Raw genomic sequence first — 20,388 nt, forward strand, 5'->3', positions numbered from 1 at the left:
GTGCATGAGTGGACGTGTTAGAACTCAGCCTGTCTTCACACTCACCTCCTCTGGCTACAGTCAATGCACCGATGTGAGAGCAATCACGCTGAAGTCTCACACTGTTGTTTCATGGGTGGAGGATAAATCATTTCATCAGCAGAACATATGTCTCATCTGAGTTCTCTCTCGCCTGCTATTGTTCTGTCTTGGCTTTTCTCTCTCTTGCTTGTCGGTGCCGATTCTCAGCTTCAATGGAAGGAGGAACGGCTGTCATGTTTGTCTAGACTGATCTGGCAGACTTCAACAGTTCTTTATAGCTCATCTAACTTTTGAGCTTTAATAAATGTCTATACCGTAACTTTTGATTAATTTAAGGCATTCTTTCAAAATGAAAGTTTTACTTTTTTTCAATAAATACACTTAACCGCAAACTACTGAACTATTGAACTTAATTCTTAAACTTACAAGGTAAGTTCATCCAAAAATAAATTTGAATTTTGTCATTGTAAAGATTGAGGCGTAGCAACAGTTCATGTCAATCTGCAGCTTTTATGAAGAGTTTAGTCGGAAAGGCAGGGTCAAAACACCAGCAAAAAACAGTACATCCAAGGTAATTAAAAAAGAGTAATCTACAGAACAGGCAAAGGCCGGGGCAGGCAGCAAATAACCACAAACCAGGTAAACAGTCCAAGAACAAAACACAATAAGGGAAGGCAGAAACTAGAAAACATAACAGGCTAACAATCAATATCGATCTGTTTGAGTGTGTGAGCATCTTTTATAGTGCGTGATTGATGAGGTAATTAGAGACAGGTGACTGTAATTGATGATGAGTGCTTATGAGTCTGGGCTAAGGATTATGGGAAACAAAGGCCTTGGTGAATGGTAAAAGTCATGAATGGAGTGCACTCTGGTGGAGCTCATGGGCACTCCAGCTGGAAATCGTGACTGTCATAATTTACTCAACCTCATGTTATTCTAAAATTTTTTTTTTTTTTTTTGATGAACACAAAATAAATAATTTTGAAGACATAGCCAACAATTTCATATTAGGGGGGAAAAAAATATTCATTTAATTTGAACCCATTATTATTGTTAAAAGTTTCAACTAAGGGATCACCCAAATTGAAGATTTTGTTGCAGCTGGTTCCATACCCTTGTAACTCATGGCTGCCACTTTCAGAGTTTAAGCCAACCATCTTAAAGTCACAATAGAGTTAGAGCCATGGAGCTCTGGCTGATCCTGGCACCTCATCCTCCTTCTTTACGACCACAATGGAGGCTCTCACTGCATCCAAAGACTCTTTTCTAAGCAGCACTGCCTCCTCTGACATCCATAAACAATGGAGGGCAGTGATCTCTGACAGTGGCCCACAGGACCCTCGCCTGATTAAAAGGAAACAAAGGAGACGGGTGACCTCCGTCCAAGCATCTAATCTTAGAGCCACAATGAAAGTAGGCGATGTTTTGTTCCATGTTTGCTTTCTCGAAAGCTGACAGTGTTAGCTGCAGATGGATAAAGATGGGGGTGGACCAGCAGAAGTCCAGCAGAGTCTGGACCTGCTCCCAGCCTATGCTGTAGAGAAGCTGATCGCTCTTCATTACTCTATTAACATCCCAGACAGCAACCGACTACAGTACACACAACACAAACACACATGTAACCACACAAGCTACAGTGCCAACACAAAGGTCATTACTTCTAAATCGATACATCCTTAGAAGGTTATCTGTATGTTTAATGATATGAAGTACGTGGCAGACAGTGTGCTAGAATGTCAACATCACAGCTTTCTTCTGTGTGATGTGGGTCAACACACATCCCATTCCTCCCCTGCAATGCTGGGACAGCCGTCGGCTCATGCAGGCTCCTGTGAAAAGCGTTTGCTGTGGCAGCAGCTTCAAAGCAAATATGTGATTCAGAAAGACAGTAAAGGCATTTGCATGAGACTACGCCTTTATCTAGGACTTCATCAAGTTTTAACCAACACAGCTTATAGAACTCTCTCAAATAAGAAAAAAGAGATATGTTCCTGTTCCTATTTCTTTGTCCAGGTGTGTCTACTTCAGTCATTTGGTCCATTATATTTACATAGCTTTCTTTACCATTGTTCCTTATCAGATGGCAAGTGAGGAAACTTGGGAGAGTCTTGTTTATTTAGTGGAAAGAATAAGTATTCTAGTTTCTCATTCCTAGGTTTATTGTTGGGTTTAGTTGATTCTGAGAATCTATTATAAACCTGTATTACAATTATGGATGTGCTGGAGCTTTTGCAGCTATTATTGCAATCTTGCTTTGTAAAGAAAGCTTAGCTTATTTTGAAAATTTTTTTTTTTAAAAAGTCAACATGATATGGACATTTCTATTTTCTAAATTAAATGTACTGAACAATTCATGAATGAACAAGACAAAATCACCACAACCCAATGCATAGGACTTATTTCATTGTGTTGCACCTTGATTCTGTTTTGTTGTGGCTTGTTTCCATTGTGTTGTGCCAATTTTGTTGTGGCAGCTTGTTTATGTTTTTTGCGGCTTGTTTTTGTTGTGTTAAAATAATTTTGTTGTGTTGCAGTTTTTTTCCATTGTGTTGTAGTAATTTTGTTGTGTTGTGGCTTGTTTCCTTTTTGTTGTGGCTTGTTTCTGTTTTGTTGTGTCTCGTTTCCATTTTGTTGTGGCTTGTTTCCGTTTTGTTGTGGCTTGTTTCTGTTTTGTTGTGTCTTGTTTCCATTTTGTTGTGTCTTGTTTCCATTTTGTTGTGGCTTGTTTCCATTTTGTTGTAGCTTGTTTCCTTTTTGTTGTGGCTTGTTTCTGTTTTGTTGTGTCTTGTTTCCATTTTGTTGTGGCTTGTTTCCGTTTTGTTGTGGCTTGTTTCTGTTGTGTTGTGTCTTGTTTGCATTGTTTTGGGCTAATTTAGTTGTGTTACGACTTGTTTCCATTGTGTTGTACAAATTTTGTTGTGTTATTCCAATTTCGTGGTGTGTGGCTTGTTTACGTGGTGTTGTGCACTACTGGGCCACTGTACCCATGACTCAATTTCAATTAATAAATGTGGTGTTGGCCAGTAAAATCTGAACTACCAGCAAAATAAAAAATCTTACTGCTGAACATTGGTGCTCTCCATGTGATAAGATCACTTCAGTCGGATATTCATATCAGTGATAAATGGGTCCACAGCATATAGAGTCAATCAAGTATGACTTGTTTTTAATCATGTAATATTATCAACCCATTGTGCAATACGTTTCCTGCCACAGTGTTCTATTTAGATGATAAGATGTAGCGTGTACGATGACTCGAGTATTTTTAGTAAGCTCACAGTACACAGTAATGTCAGTCTCCATGAAAAGCCCCATCACCCTTGCCATATAGATAAGTGCTCTCGATAGAGATGCCATGAGCTGACTTTATTGGTATTTAGTGAAGAAAGCTTCTATAAGCACTGTCAAGCAAACAAGCCCCTCAGCCAACATTTCCTGAAGACCACTAACAGCTGTTGCTAAGCAACTTGAGCATCTGCAGCAGGGCAAATCCTGGTAAAATACAGTCACTAAGTAAATGTGAAAAAAAAAAATATATATATATATATATATATATATATATATATATATATATATATTAGTGCTGTCAAAATTAGCGCGTTAACGCATTCGATTAATTTGAAATATTTAACGCGTAAAAAAAAAATAACGCAATTAACGCGGTTGCGGTTTTTTTATTTCCAGTTGTGGCCTATGTGTGTTCAACGTGCAAAGAAATATGGATAAGACCAAGGAACGACTTTTAGACGGAAAGTTTCAGTATAAAACTCTGCCGGATTACTCTTCAGTCTGCCACAAGAAACATTACTCTTCATTCAGTCTGCCACAAGAAACAGCAACATTAAAATCATGAACTCAAATGTCATTGTTTAAAAAAAAAAAAAAAAAACAATGACTGTAACAGTGCGTAAATTAGACCTTTCTGTAACGCTAACGTTAATAAGCTTAAACGTAAATAACGAAATAATTGTGTAGCGGAGTATTTTTTGTACACAGTGCCGCGAACTGTCAATCACTCCTGTACGCGTGACAAAAAGATCATATTGTCTTTGTGCATAGGCTTTAGATTAATTAGATAAATGAATATCTAAATTTGTGCCTTGCCGTCTACGGTATTTTTTTAGAACTTAGAAAAAAGATGCTGCAGCCAATGAACAGCCAGCGGGGGCTGCAGGACGACTCAACCTCCGCAGACAGTTTTTAATGTTTATCAGACAATAAATACTCAAGATTTTGCTTTAGTATAACTCACAACGAGTTTCACACACCTTCTCCGGCCACGTTGAGTTGTTGACACTTAACAGTGGGAAAAGCGACACATGCGCTATTCACTTGTATAACTTAGGCCGGTGACACACTGGCTGCGTGGCGTGAGCGCCGCGTGTCTGAAGCGTCCCAGAAGCGTCCCAGAAGCGTGGCGGATTCTGTGTCTTTACACACCAGAAGCGTGCCTGACGCGGCGCTCGCGCGCTGCTGCTGTAGAGGGAGACCGTTGACAGACCAGGCTCATGTCTTCATTAGCCTACAACAATATATACTTTTTTCTACACACCTACACCTACGCCTACTGATAAAGGACACCGTCAAAAGTATTGACGGCGAAATAGATTATGTGTGACAGGTGCAATATTTGAAAATCGATAATTATTATTATTTTTTTTTTTATTACATTTATATCTGAATTTATGTCAACCTATAGACTTTCAAATATCAAAATATCAGGAATTCATATGTATTTGTGTACAAAATTACATTTAAACACATTTTCCTATTATATTTAGCCTGGAAAAGCTTCCAACACGCGCGCGTGTCGCGGTAAAAATAGGCGTCGGTTCTATTTCTAGCAAGCAAGCGTTTGCCGGTAAGCTCTAACCTGTTAACATGGGAGCCGAATTAAAAACCGACACACCACGCGGCTGAGACGCTTGCGCCACGCATCCAGTGTGTCATCGGCCTTAAGGGTGAATGGGTAATGTAGTTTCTGCTCTGGGTGGGATGAACTAGGAAGCTTGCATTGTGAAGGGCACTCTGAAAATCGGCCGTGCAGGTAAAAGATTAAAACCTCTATTAAAACAGATGTCCAAATGAGCGTACCGGTACGCTACAAGCACGTTCTGGGCGCACGGAGAGGTGGCGGTACGCTCAAGAGCTATATTTGGAAGTGGCGGTACTGAGTACCGGCCCACTTAAAGCACTGGCAATAACTATACTTGGGAATTTTTTTGCAGTCCACTTAGAATTCAACATGGAAATCATTTTTGTTTTTTATTGGCATTGATTGTTTTGAAATTCAAATGGTACTTACATGCCTGTGTTTTTATTTCTGTAATAAATATGGCTTTCAAGCCAACAGTTAATTTGGAGGATATTGATGGTTTATTGCAGGTATGTTGTTTACATGAGAAAATCTGTGTTACAAGTTAAACAAAAATTCCAATAAACAATCACATTTTGAATTTAAATAGTTTCTTTGTCTTGAGTTTATATTAATTATTTACATTTTACATTTACATATCCAAAAAGTTTCAGTCTTTTAATTGTGATTAATCGCGATTAATCGCGATTAATTTTAAAAAATTGTGCGATTAATTAGTTAATTTTTTTTAATCGATTGACAGCACTAATATATATATATATATATATATATATATATATATATATATATATATATATAATATATATATTAGGGGTGTAACGGTTCACAAAATTCACGGTTCGGTTCGATACGATACACTGATGTCACGGTTCGGTTCGGTTCGGTTCGATACGTTTTAGATACAGCAAAATGTAAAAACATCTCAACTTTTCAGAATGCCGCAAGCGCACCGCGGGTCATGTGACAAGAACCAACCAATCAGCTTCATCCTTTCCCGTAACAACGTTGAGAGCTCAGCCAAGATGAAGGAACAGCTGATCATAGTTGTATATGGATTGCAATTTTGAAATAAATTCAGTAGCAGAGCTACTGCAAGCGATTTTTAGAGCTGCAAATCCATTTATCCTTCGCTGAAATTTCCGCGTCTCATGGAGAGAGCACGTCATTGTTGCTTAGCAAAGACAGACGCCTCATGAGCGCTTCTGCCCGAGCGCTTTGGAAAGGAGGAGAAAGACGCGCTTAGCGTTTTCCATGCGTTTTTAGGCACGATATGTGAACGGCCCCTAAGGCGCTCGCTCACTCAGCACGCGCTGAAGGCTCGTTGCAAAATGTCTAATGCATTTAACAGACCAGAAATATAAGATCCTAAAATAACCAACAGGTCTGGTGTTTGGGTTGGATTCCCTGTAAGCTATAGTGTCTAAATGCTGCAGGGATAGTTTGCTGCGTGCATGTTTCTCCTTTTTTTCGTCTTTTCCCAGATAGTACTGACGCATATATCCCAGATATTCCCGCTGTTTTTTTTTTTGTTTTTTTTTTGTAATCCCGCTGGTGTGCCCTGTCATGTTGCAGATGCGACATACCGTTGTTTTTTTATCCACCACTCTCTTGCCATCACCATTATAGCTTAAAGGGAATCCAAAGTGCACCCAAACACCATACCTGTTGGTTATTGGGGGATCTTCTCATTTCTAGTCTGTTAAACGCATTGGCTATTTTGCAACGAGCCTTCAGCGCGTACTGAGTGAGCGAGCGCCTGCTGAGTAGCCTAACATAAACATATAAGATGGTGTTTTTTTCTTCTTCGGGAGTGTCAGGGGCGTTGCCTGTTACGTTGTTTGGGTTATTGGGCTACCTTGTTGAACGCATATCATTATATTTCTTTCTCTCTCTCTCTTTTTTTTTTTTTTTCAAATATAATTAATTACTCCAACGAACCGTTCGGTATACATAATGCGTACCGCGTACCGAACTGAAAGCGTCGTACCGAACGGTTCAATACGAATACGCGTATCGTTACACCCCTAATATATATATATATTTGCCTCACTACAGTAACTTTTTGCGCTCATGTTTATGTTTACATTCAGCTTTTTAATTTAATTGATTTGAAATGACTAAAGTTGTCTCACACCACTAGATTTTTAGCCCAATTTAGTCCCGATATCCCCCTCCTAAGAACCAAAGCCAAAGTCTTGCTCCCGATGTTCGGTGCAAATTATCTGCTAATGTGAGGCATTCACAGATTGAATTTGGCACCTCTTCTCACACACAAACTGGGGCTGCCCCGATCACATAAAACATGTTTGAGATTTAGGATCTGATCGGGATGATGACGGCTACATGATTATGTCAGTACTTTCTCAACAGCCAATGCGCGACCAAAAAACAGCTATGGGTCCATTGGTGAAGACGGAAGAAACTGCTTCTTGTAGTAACACTGTCTGTATAATGTGTCAAAAATATATCACAACCATAAGGAGAAAAAGAAGCGCTGGGGTGAAATCGCCTCAGTTTTCATCATACCCAGTGAGTGCAGAAAGCTGCTAGCATGCTAGCTAACATATATCCTCTGACAAGATGATTTTAATAATACCTTGTAGTGTGTGATGTGCAATGATTATCAAATCTTGTAGTATGTGCATGTTTAAGATTTGAGGGAAGATAGTCTGCAAAGATGTGCTGCAACCACAAGGTCATAGTTTTGGTTTCAACATGCCGGGGGAGGGGTGTGTTGAAGTGTCATGCTCACTCATAAGTTTTATTTGGTGTTTTATTTGATGAAATTGTAAAATTGATGAAATTGTCTTTTGCGCTATGATCTATGCAAAGTTGGTGCAATAAAGTAACATCATATTTAACAATTACTTGTTTACATAGGATATATATATGTAATATATTTTATATTATTTTGCCTGTATATATTGCCTGTATATATTGCCTATATTTATTTTAACTATTAGCTATAGTTTGACAGAATGTTCTAATTCAACATGCCAATCAAACTTAACAATTCCTTATATTGATATTGTTTAATTCTTCCTCTTTAACAGTCCATCAGACTCTTAATGGTTTAATCTGTCATCTTTTGGAATATCTGAAGTCCATGTACAGTACCATAGGTCTTAAATGTAGTATTTGTTATGATAAGACTAGCCTATTATTCATAACCAGGCCAATAATTACTTTTTTTTTTTAATAATCAATATAGCATTTGTTATGAACAAACGACCGCCTGCACATTTAACCGCCAGTCTGTTGAGTTATTTTCAGTTATATATTTTTTAGATACTGTTCAACTTTCTCCATAGCATTTAAAGTGGCTGTTTCTCTAAATAATTCAAATAAATCATATTTGACCATCAGCTTGATCAGCTTCATCTTTTCACACTTCTCTTGCACGCTGGTGAATGAGTATACAGTGATTTGCGTTCCGCTAATAAACTGCGCTTCAGTCATATTGTGCTGATAAAGTGAAGTTAGCGCTGATAAAAGTGCCAAAGGTCTGGTTTAAATAATTAATTAATAGTCTGATTTGAGGTTTCCATTAAGCATGGTATAAATATTGGGGGGGGTGGGGGGGGATACTTGCCAGTTTCAGTTATTGGGGGTTATAGCTCCTGTGCAACCAGATATCATAAACACACACACACACACACACACACAGTATACATGCATTCCATTGCATCTATGTTTTCACCAGGAGGGTGAAACCAACATGTGTGCTTATGTCTGCTCAAATGCCTGAGTGCGCTTTCTTTTTATAAAATAGAGAAGTGAAACATAAAGGAAGTCTGACTGCTGTCTCATTGTGCTGTTTATAACTATCAGAAAATGTCTAAATGAGTAAAAGATTGTCAGATGTCAACAAAATAGAAAATGAAAGTCTTTTTACAACTCCTGCCTGTCATCAAAGCTTTGGAATAAAAGCTCACACATCTTTTTATCGGTATTGATCTATCTGATGACATAAAAAAGTAATGCTCAAAAGTGACAAGCAGTGACATGCAAGATCTTAAATTTCAAATGAGTGTCTCATTTCACACAACAGAAAAACACAGTCCTGCAATTCCTCCGGGGTTTGCTTATTCACAGATAAAATGAAACATGTTATATTAAAAACACTAATCCTGATACGGTTGTCATTACATCTGGCTCATACACTACCATTCAAAAGCTTGAAGTCAGTATGATTTTTTCCCAGTTTTCACCAAAAAATTAGCCAGGAACTGTTTTCAACCTCCATAATAATAAGAAATATTTCTCAGCAACCAAATCAGCATTTTAAAATGATTTCTGAAGTATCGTGTGACACTGAAGACTGGAGTGATAGCTACTTAAAATTCAGCTTTGCCATCACAGAAATAAATTACATTATATATGATAATTAAAAAAAAAAGAAGAAAAAAACTGATGTCTCTTAAAAGGCAACATTGGACAATTACAGAGATTTAGGACCCTTTCTTCTTTTCCCTCAATAGGAATTCCATTCCTTAATAGGGGTTTGACGGTTAGTATATAACCGTGAGACCGGTGGTTATAGTTGAACACCGTCATTAGAAGTCTATAGCCGCCAAAACCGTGTCATTAAATATTTTTTTACAAACATTTTTTAGCAAAAATTATTTTCATTTTTTAGATAGGATGATAAGATGCGCAATATATCGGGAGACATGCTTTTTTTCCACTTAATGAAGTTTTGTAAATCGTCAGACATGATATTTACCACTTCATAAAATTTTGCTTTATAGAAAACTTTTCTTAAAAACGAATTTCATTTTGTACAAATTTTATCTTAATTTTAATAAATGTTTCATCAACCAATTGCATGTATTTTAATAAATAAAAAGCAAATATAGCAGACATTGATAACCGTGACATGGAAGCACCAGCGCGCCGCGTTCACTTGCACTGCACTGTGAACTAGAGCGAATCTCATCATAAATGAAACTCAGCGTAGGCCTATGCCTCATACATTAGCATTAAATATATTTGCTGCATCCTTTCTAGAACAGACAATGGCTTTTTTTTTGCGGCTCGCATCAGCAAAGCATTGCATCGCCATAGACCGCAAAATAATTAGCGGATGGCGGGCGGGTGCGGCTTTGAAATTTGCTCTATGATTTCCGCGAAGCAGAAAACGAGGACGGAATCTCGAAATCCAGTCATGAAAATGAAAGTTGCATTTTAATATGGACAGTCATGGAATTTGCCAAAGTTAGCATAAAATAATCAAATCTCCATATGGACCAGTATCTGTAAATGTTAAGCCGCAAAAGTTGTTTAAAATATAAATCCGTGTTCTGCGCGTCTCTGTGTGAATTAATGAATGGCAGAGACGTGCAGGTTTGTTTACTACATAGACTGAAGCACATGACGCTTGCATTAATTTCAGCATCTGAGCTTCAGAGTTCTCTCTCCATCAAGCAATCTGAACTTTTCAGTTCATCTCAATGGACGCACAGCGCACCTGTATTTGTTGCTCTGTTAACTCTTTGTGAAGGCGCATGACTCACCGTCACTTTATAACTGATAGCGCCGTTTCTCACACATGCAAAGAGAGATAGAGCGAGAGTCTTACCACGCGTAAACAACACGCTATATGTAAACTATTCTTTGTTGTCTTCTCCTGTCAAAATAATTCATTTAGAATTATTCATATTCATTTTCGAACAAGCAGAAGACATACCAATTTCTCCGGTAGTGGGGGAGCTAATGCGCAAATGGCAATGGCCCCTTTACCTATCAGAGCGCACGCTGACACGGAGTTAACCCGCTATCTCCAAGAACAAACCCCATCCCCGGACGGTTCTGTTATAAACCGTCACATTTGACTCACGACCAATTCTGAAACCGGCACACCCCTATTCCCTAATGCAATGTATTGTAACTTAAATGTTGTGTGTTTATGTCACTGTATTATAAAGAGTGTTACATTTAATGGATTATTCTTTTATTTTTTTGTTTATTTATTTTATGCATAAGAAAATTAATCCTGGACCTTGTTTATTTCAAGGTTGTTCATGACTGAATAAACCTTATCTGATTGCTTAAAGTACATAAAAAAATTAAAATTTTATGCTTATAAAAAGTTTAAATTCTTTTGTATGCAGCCAGTGTTCATTTTGACAGGTATTTTTGATTTAGTCTTAGTCGTTATCTTCAGACGAAAATGCTTTAGAGCCTTGGTCAAATTTTAGTCATATGAGTCTTACATAGTTTTAGTCATTACTTTTAGTCAAGCCACACTTACCAACATTGTTCGTTAACGAATATTTTTCGTCGTCGCCTTTGATGACGAAATTAACCCTTTATGCAGCATGGAACTGTTATTTATCACTTTGGCACAAAAGAGAAAAACTAAAAGAAAGAAAGGATATAACAAATTCAGACTGTAAATACAATGCTCTAAGGAGAAGTCACTGTGTTCATGTTTAATGACGTAACAGTATGAAAAGATATTCGGCCAACAAAATTCGGTTGGAAAGCTACATTAAGCCCCGCAGGACAGTTACTTTAACATAAAACAAAGGCATATCAATACCTCGCCTAGAATTTCTTCTCATTAGCTCTCATGGCAGGAGTCTAATGCATTTAACAGGTTTGGCCTTTTCTAGGAACTTTGCTTTGCTCTTAATGAAGAGCCATAAAAACATTAGAGAGAAACCCAGGTGTTTCAGTAGCAAAACTCTGGGCTTTATGGCGTCTGTCATCATTTCTTAAACTGAGAAAACGGAGAGCCACATTTTGAGTGTCTATCTTTAGGAAGGGCCTAATAATGAAACTCTTGAGCTATGAGATGTGACACATTTGCCCCCCGACTGTGTCGTCTGATGGAGGGAAGACAGAAAGAGAGAGAAAGAGCGAAGGAGAGAAGAGCAGAGTGTTCTGAGGGGGTTTAAGGGGAGTGAGGCTGAGAGGCTGCTGTCATGCTCTAGTTGGCCTGCTGAAAGATGGTTGAGACATGTTTAAGAGGGTGGAGGAGGGGGGGTTTGTGCTGGGATTCTCCTTTGCTGAGCAGCAGCTCTGAGCCTGGACAGACACAGCAGTGGTAACAGGGCTGACTCACTCAGCTCACATGAATGAGAACGCTTATTCACCTAATGCTGCAAAACCTGTTGTGAGCGCTCAGAAGCAAACAGAATGAACATGTGTGTGAAAATGTAACAACGTTAAATAGTGTATATTATATTGAAAGATTTGAGGTCATTGTTTTTTGAAAGGAATGAATACTTTTATTTAGCAAGGACGCATTAAAATGATAAAAGGTGACAGTCAAGACATTTATAATACTATAAAAAGAGTTATATTTCAAATACACTTTATTATTTGGGACTTCAATTCTTTAATTAAAAAAAGTTGAACAGTTTCCACAAATCAGCATAACCGTTTTTAAAATTGATAATAATATCAAGACATAATATCAAGAAACATGTTTCTTGAGCATCAGCTCAAGAAGCACATAAGAATCATTTCTGAAGGACTCTGAAGGCTGGATTAACCTGGCTGCTGAAAATTTTGCTTCGTCACACAGGAATAAATATATTTTTTTAATATATTAAAATAGGAAACAGTTATTTTAAATATCAATCATATTTCACAATATTAATGTTTATACTGAATTTTTGATTAAATAAATGCAGCCTTGGTGAGCATAAGAGACTTCTTTTAAAAAGACCATCAACTTTTGAACGGAAGTGTACTTTTTTCAGAGAGCATTGGAAAAAGCACATAAAATGTATATATATATATATATATATATATATATATATATATATATATATATATATATATATATATATATTTATATATTAGTGGTGGGCATAGATTATTTTTTTTTAATCTAGATTAATCTCACTGTGATCTTGAAATTAATCTAGAATTAATCTCATCTCCTGTTTCCAAAATGCATCACAAAGTGCTTGAAAAAGCTGTAAACTAATTCCACATTGCACAAGGTGCAAACAACCTTACGCCTGTTTCACACCAATGTTTAAGTTTTTTTTCAAGTTTGTAGGTTTCAAGGTACAGAAACCAAATAATTAAATGTAAAATAGCACTGGATAGTCTTCAATGTAAAAATGAAATATACAATCAAACCTACATTTATTTAGACACCTTCAACATTTCTCACATTATTACAGTTTTGCTATATATATCAAAACTTATATCTGGTGTTTGAATAAATTTTGGTTTGACTGTTAAAACTACAAAGTAATTCAGTCAAGAGCAGTGAATGATTTTCATTTTCATTTTCTTGGATTAACATTACAGCAGCCAGCAGCTAAATTAGGCGCGGTCACTTTAAGAGTCGATGAATGCATCCAATATATTACACATTCCATTTTTTTTCCTCAACTGTTTACTTTCACTGAAGAAATAACTGACAGTTTTTTCGAGCATAATTTCCAAGGTGGATATTTTGACATATTTTGCATGTATTTGTCGGCACAAGAGCAAAAATAAGCAAATTCGATGTTCAAGTGTTTTGAGACTTCTCTGCATGAGCCCTGAATACCAGAACACCGCGAGTATTGAAATTGGGCTCTTTCACATCTTTTTGTTTGTTCAAACTGCGATTGGTATTTGTTCGTTCGGGTGCAGGAGGGACTTCGAGGGGAACTTCGCAGAAGAGAGCTTGGTTCAGTGTCGCTGTCCGTGATACGCGGCTCTCTCTCTCCGCTCTAACACAGCGCTAGTCACCAGCTCTGTTCAGCTTTTCCGCGTCTTGTGTTTGGATGCTTTAATGTTTAAATCGATAAGCAGTATGGCTTAAAACACGTGAAAAAGATAAGCTTTCATGATGATGCACAACAGTGGCCTGTCAACTGTCCTGAGCATCTTTTTAGGCTGGCCTCAGCCAGTCGGTTATATAAAATATCAAGGTGAAAGTCATCATAGCTTGCCTTGACCCAGCTCCCAACCCAACTTTGAGAATAGATTAATAGATATTGTTTTTATCGGCCGATAAGAGTCTCGCGTTAACGCAGCACGTTAACGCCGATAACAGCCCACCACTAATATATATATATATATATATATATATATATATATATATATATATATATATACACATACATATATATTAGGGCTGCACGATATTGGGAAAAAATGACATTGCAATATTTTATTTTTCTGCGATATATATTGCAATATTTTTTCTTACAAACAAAAATGGGGTGAGCACACTTACATTCTCATTTTAAATGATTTAAACATCGACACCATCGTGCCAATTGATTAATATGCGAGAGGGAGAGAGAGCAAGACAGCGCTCGTGTTGTTTGAAAATGGCTCGCTCTCTCTCTCTCTTTCTCTCTCAATTCAATTCATATTGCTTTATTGGCATGACATACAAAGGTAGCTACATATTGCCAAAACATTGTACATAGCAGAATAGAAACAAACAAAACAAAAATACATATATATTCATAAGAAAAAAAAATTACATGCAAAATAAATCCATATACATTTCTATAAACATTGATGGTACTTCTAATGTACTCTCTGTCTGTCTCTCTCGCGCGCACTCTCTCTCCCTGTCTCTCTCGCGTGTGCTCTCTCTCTGTCTCTCTCGCGCGCACTCTCTCTTTCTCTGTCTCTCTCGCGCGCTCTCTCTCTCTCTCTCTCTCTTTCACGCTCCCTCTCTCTCTGCCCTGTTAAACTTGCATGTGGTTTTCAGTCCCGTCAATGATAAACTTTCACTCTATGATGGTTAAGCTGAACAATTAATCCACGAATCACATTCATCAAGGGCTGGGGAGCAGCTGGCCCGTACAGTTAATGAATAACGGATCAACTACGACACCCTACATCGCACATCCTGCGATGTGACTATCGTGGATTCGTACATCGCGATATCGATGCTTAAATGAAACATCGTGCAGCCTTAATATATATATATATATATATATATATATATATATATATATAAAAATTATGTGTGTGTGTGTGTGTGTATATATATATATATAGACACACACACACACACAGACACACATAATTATTATTATTTATTTATTTTATGGACTTGTGATGTAATGTCTGAAAAATGTACCAAATTATTTTTCTTGTGACAGTACATCAACAGTCCTTTATGATTTACTTTACTGACCTAGTGATGCCCTCATCCAGACTCTCAGCAATGCTAGTGAATATTATTGTTATATAATGCTTATAAAGCACAAAATGTTCCACATTTAGAAATAGGACATAATATAAAATAATTGGAGGTTTCAAAAAAAAAGAAAAGAGATGTATATATCTCTCCACAGAACCCCTGCAGGACCTCCATGGACCCTGGGTTTAAAAACTCTGTCTTTGGATCCTTAAATCGATATTTTACTTCTCTGAGGCACTGTAGTGGACATCAGTGAAGTGAGCCGCATGAAACTTATCCAGCAGATTTACTCACTCACACTGATATGCTGAGGGTCTCTCTTCTGTTCAGTTCAGTTTCAATCACAATCCCATTATTATATTTCAATGTTGCACTGTGATTTATTGAATCGCATATTGCAATACAACACTAAGCCATAACACAATTGTTTACCACAGTTAAACAGAACATATGTAGACCGACACTTACAACAGAGACAGCTTACCAAACTGTGTGTCCTATAAATCGCTTAGCCGGGACATGCGTGGACGATTCCCTCCCCCTGTAACATAAGAAAAAGAATCACGTCACTGACACTAAGTAAATATTCTCCTCTTTTTTTTAGAGTCAGCAGGAAAGTGCTCTCAGACGGGTAATTTGTCTTCTCCTCAAGGGTATTCATGAAAAGGACTGGAAGGCGCGTGCAAGTGTCAACAGTAAAACTTTTGAGCTGAAGTATTGTATGTCCGAGGGATGCTGTTCTGAGAGCCAGAAGCAGCCGTTGTTCCTATCACTGATGCTGATGTGGTCTGCTCTGACCACTCTCCCCTGCTGCCGTGGCAACGCAGCTCAAGATGAATGGTGGCATCAGTTTTAATAGAAAAACATTATGCAAGGCTCAAGTCCAAGAATGGCATGCATGTACACACATATCTATGAACGATATGAAAGTCAGTTTCTGCCTCAAGCTACAAAATAAAATATATTAACTTTGAGAATACACATTTATAATGCTGAAAATTTAAATCACACTTTTAATAAATTGCAACTTGAATTCATAGAAATGAAAGTTACTATTGTAAAATTTGAAGGGCTAGTTTTTACTAACAGCTTGCGCCAGCGCAAACCATCTTTTGGAGTTAAATTAGTACAGTCATGATTCACTAGACGCGCAAGGACGAATAAGTGCTGAAAAGGTGTGGACACACTTATTTTTAGGGCTGGGTATTGATTCAGATGTTCCAGATCGATTCAATTCCGATTCACAAGCTTAAAAATCGATTCGATTTTCGATTTTGATTATCGATTCGACTCGATGCATATAGATTTAATACAAATACTATATTAATAAAAAAATAACAGTGAACATAAGTTTACAAGTGGGTAGTAAATAAAAATAAATTAAGAGAAACAAACCTGTATATTAAACTCTTTCATTTTAGGTACACTTGGGTACATTAAAACAGAACCCATCTCTAATTTTCAAATGCATACAATTATGTTAAATAAATAGAATTTTTTTTTTTTTGATGCAAGATGAAAAATGCATGCTGAAAAAAGTCAGAACCAGTCGCATTCCTTGATCAAACAGAATCAAGTAATTTAATTTTTAAGTTAAAATAATTATACAATTTTACAAAATTTGCTGTAACATCGAGGCTACAAGCCTATGAACAATGTAGGACAACTACAAGGCTTATTGGTGATAGTTCACCCAGAAATAAAATATTATGTCATGTCATTTATGTATGTATTATTCATCATGTATAATTATTTTTTTCTTCTGCTGAACAAAAAAAAAAAGAGAAGATTTTTTGAAGAATATGTGGAACCAAACTGTTTCTGGTCTCAAAATGACTTTTTTTTTTTCAATATTATGGAAGTCGACTTTTGTGTTCAACAGAAGAAAGAAATTCATACATGATGAATACATTCAGATTTCTAGTATTACTACAGCATTTCACCTCTGCATTACAAATCACGCAAATAACGTTGTTCTTGTCCACAACACTATTGTCGTCATCTTGCTTGCAAAATCTAAAATGCTTCCATACTCCTGACTTTTTATGTGAAGGTGGCATCATGTTGACAAAGCACCTGAAACATTTGCGCCATTTTAGGCACTGAATGAATGAATGACAGGTTCGCCTCTCGCTCCTTAGTAACATCTCGCAAGGCAAATAAGAAGGTGACATCTAGTGGAGCAGACTAGTAATTAGATTAACGTTAATCTTGTGTTCAATTTTTGAGGAAATAAATATGAAAAAAAAAAAAAACATTTGTGGCTATTGAGAATCGATTTTGAATCAACCAAATAAAAAAAAAACGATTAATCGAAAAATCATTTTTTGCCCAGCCCTAGTTATTTTTACGCCATGACCTTTTTGAATAGCATTTGTAGGAGTTTCATTTCAGAAGCAAAGGAATCGCGCATCGCAATTTACAGATTTTTGCGCTCGTCAAATTACTGGTATTTGGGTTATTATTTAGCGCCCCCAAAAAAGCATGTCTTGACCTATTTTGTGCTTGGAATGGCTGTAATTATTGTTGCTACCACAGAGAACAGAGCGTGTGGTAGAAGAGAGAGGATTTTTTCCAAACGTATTAATTTATTAGGAATGCCAGTACAACACATTATCCGAACATATCGTTTGCCAAGCCATGTTATTTTTAATTTGCTACAGGAAATAAACGATGACTTGGAACCCTCAACTAGGAGTCAAGCAATACCAGGTCTAACTAAAATGCTTGCAACCCTTCAATCCTTTTCAACGTACTGTGGCTTCTTTAATTTGCGACTATGCTAATTTGCGCTGTGCTTGGTAGGTTATTAAGTTGGTCGATATGTAAATAAGATTCTGCATTGTGTTCTTTAACTTATGCTTTGTTAGTAAATCACAGCAGATATTTCCACAACCGTCTGCACTGTTTTGGAACTGCTCTCTCACGCTAATTTGCCCTGCTTAGTAAAACTGGCCCTAAGTTGCAAATATGAGATATAAAGTCACATTAGCAACATTCACTGTATATGCATCCAAATAATACATTAGGACTGAAATGGGTGGGATTCAATGAATAGGAAAATAAAACTTTTTTTTATTTACATCCATAGTTTTATTACATGCAGTTTTGTTTGAAATACATAAATGCAAATGTAAACAAAAATATGAATCAGGTTGCAAAATGTAGGGTTTATATAATTAAAACTTTTAGAATCTGTAATCAGACAGAATTATTTTGCATTAACAAAAATTAGTGCATGTAAACTTACTAAACTTACCTATATTATAAAGTCACAATCGCATGAAAAAAAGGCACAGTTACCATTGTATTTATGTATTTATTTATCTATTTTAAACTCTGAGGCAGAAACAGGCTTTCATAAAACAACTTTTGAATTGTTTTATGTTGGGTACAACATAAAATGTTGGGTACAAATAACACCCGCTTACTCTGTGAATTGACAACTGCGAAAGTGACTTTAACATGGCATTTCTTAGGGAAGATAGGAATATGAATAATTTAGATACGATTTTGGATCAAAATAACAATCCTGGTCTCCTGTGAAGCAAAATCATTTCCCACAAGGGGGAAGTAAAGGAATTCATATTTCATAGCCCAGCACTCTCAGTATAGAAGAAGGAAGAGTCGATCACAAATCTTGTGCTGAGTATTAGAGCACACACAAGGCAAAGCTAGTTATGTTTTATTAAATGCTCTCTTCCAGAGCTACCGCACCTATGAGATGCCAGTGCTTAATATTTTAGCGCCAGACATTGGAATTCTGACTGAGGAAGGGGAGATGTGTGGATCCTGTCTCTGCAAAGTCCAATTGGAATGATTTATGAGTGGTTTGGTCATTGGCATCCCAGTCAGCTGCAGGGAGGGTTTCCACCGCAGTGTCTGTTCTTATAGTTTGGGATGGCGACAAAATCTTTGCACAAGAAAAGTGGCAATTTCTGTTATACCCTAAAGGTCTGTTCACACCATGTCTGATGGAACAAAATAACACAGATTTTTCACATGATTCACACCAAGTGGAATAGTGGGTTTTACTTCTGTTCTTCCTTTCAAGGGATATCTCTTAAATTTGACTCTGCCTGTGAAAACCCAGCTTTTTTTGTGATTTACGGTTTTCCACATAAAATCCTTTATAAAGATGTAGAACATTCTCTGAAAATATAACCATTATATCTTTAATACTGACTGAGTAAGGCCATGTCAAAGATTGAAATCATATGGAATCAATGTGAAATCAATGGTTGAAATCAAGCTTTGATTTGTTGTTGTCTCATAATTAGATTTTGAGACTTTAGCCTGGATTTCACAGACAGGATAACACATAATGTGTTCGGTTTTGGAAATGAAGGCCCCCTTCCAAGTCCACACTTAGGGGCCATTCACATATCGCGTCTTTTGTGCGCTCAAGGGAGCAAAGTTTTTTCCAGGCACGTCCACACCGCATTGAGTTAAAAACATCTCAACATTACAGAATGCCGCAAGTGCACCTCAGGTCATGTGACAACAACTAACCAATCAGCTTCATCCTTTCCCGTAACAACGTTGAAAACTCAGCCAAGATGAAGGATCAGCTGATCATAGCTGTATATGGATTGCCATTTTGAAATAAATTTAGTAGCAGAGCTACTGCAAGTGATTTTTAGTGCTGCAAATTTATTTATCCTTTGCTGAAATTTCCGCGTCTTCATGGAGAGAGCATGTCATGGTCGCTTAGCAACGGCAGACGCCTCAGGGGCGCAACTGCCCGAGCGCTTTGGAAAGAAGGAGAAAGCAGCGCATCTAGCGTTTTCCATGCATTTTTAGGCACGATATGTGAACGGCCTGCTACAGAGTCTGCTACAAAGTCAGCATCAGTACAGATCAAATGAAATGAAGGTGTTAAGGGTTTGGAAAGACATGAGGGTTAGTAATTAATGACAGGATTTAATTTTTTTTGGGTGAACTAACCCTTTAAACTATTGTTCAATTATGTAAACATTGGGTAAAAAAAATCTAATTAAAACTCAGTAATTACATATTTTAACATTTCAGGGTTTTTTCGTCCATTGCTATCACGAAGTCAAAAATCAGACATGTTTGTGATTGGCTGCAACGCTCAACACGGCAAAAACACATTGTAAGCAGAAACTATTGATGCTGACCCAAACATGGGAGTGTTTAAAAGCAGCAGCCATCTATCAGCTGGTACTAGATCGACCAAGTACTTTGTTCCAAAAGACTTGGTCCCAAAGAATCGACTTGGTCCCAAAGTACTAGTACTTTTGTACTACTCTGTATCCTTTCAGTCCATTGATATTTAGAATCATGCTGCATGTGCACAAAACAATGTATATGGCATCAGGATCAATAAAAACATTGACTTATGAGT

General features: G+C 37.1%; 1 long non-coding RNA gene across 1 annotated transcript in view; it reads right to left on the reverse strand.

The window, feature by feature from the left end:
- LOC113076914 (uncharacterized) overlaps window positions 1-16,328 on the reverse strand; it is a 29,316-nt gene extending 12,988 nt beyond the window's left edge. The window contains exon 1 of the long non-coding RNA XR_003281245.1: window positions 15,505-16,328. This is a non-coding gene — a long non-coding RNA (uncharacterized LOC113076914). The remainder of the gene's footprint in view (window positions 1-15,504) is intronic.
- Window positions 16,329-20,388: the final 4,060 nt, after the last annotated feature.

Source organism: Carassius auratus, unplaced genomic scaffold (genome assembly GCF_003368295.1).
Source record: "Carassius auratus strain Wakin unplaced genomic scaffold, ASM336829v1 scaf_tig00021426, whole genome shotgun sequence".
NCBI classification, from domain to species: Eukaryota; Metazoa; Chordata; class Actinopteri; order Cypriniformes; family Cyprinidae; genus Carassius; species Carassius auratus.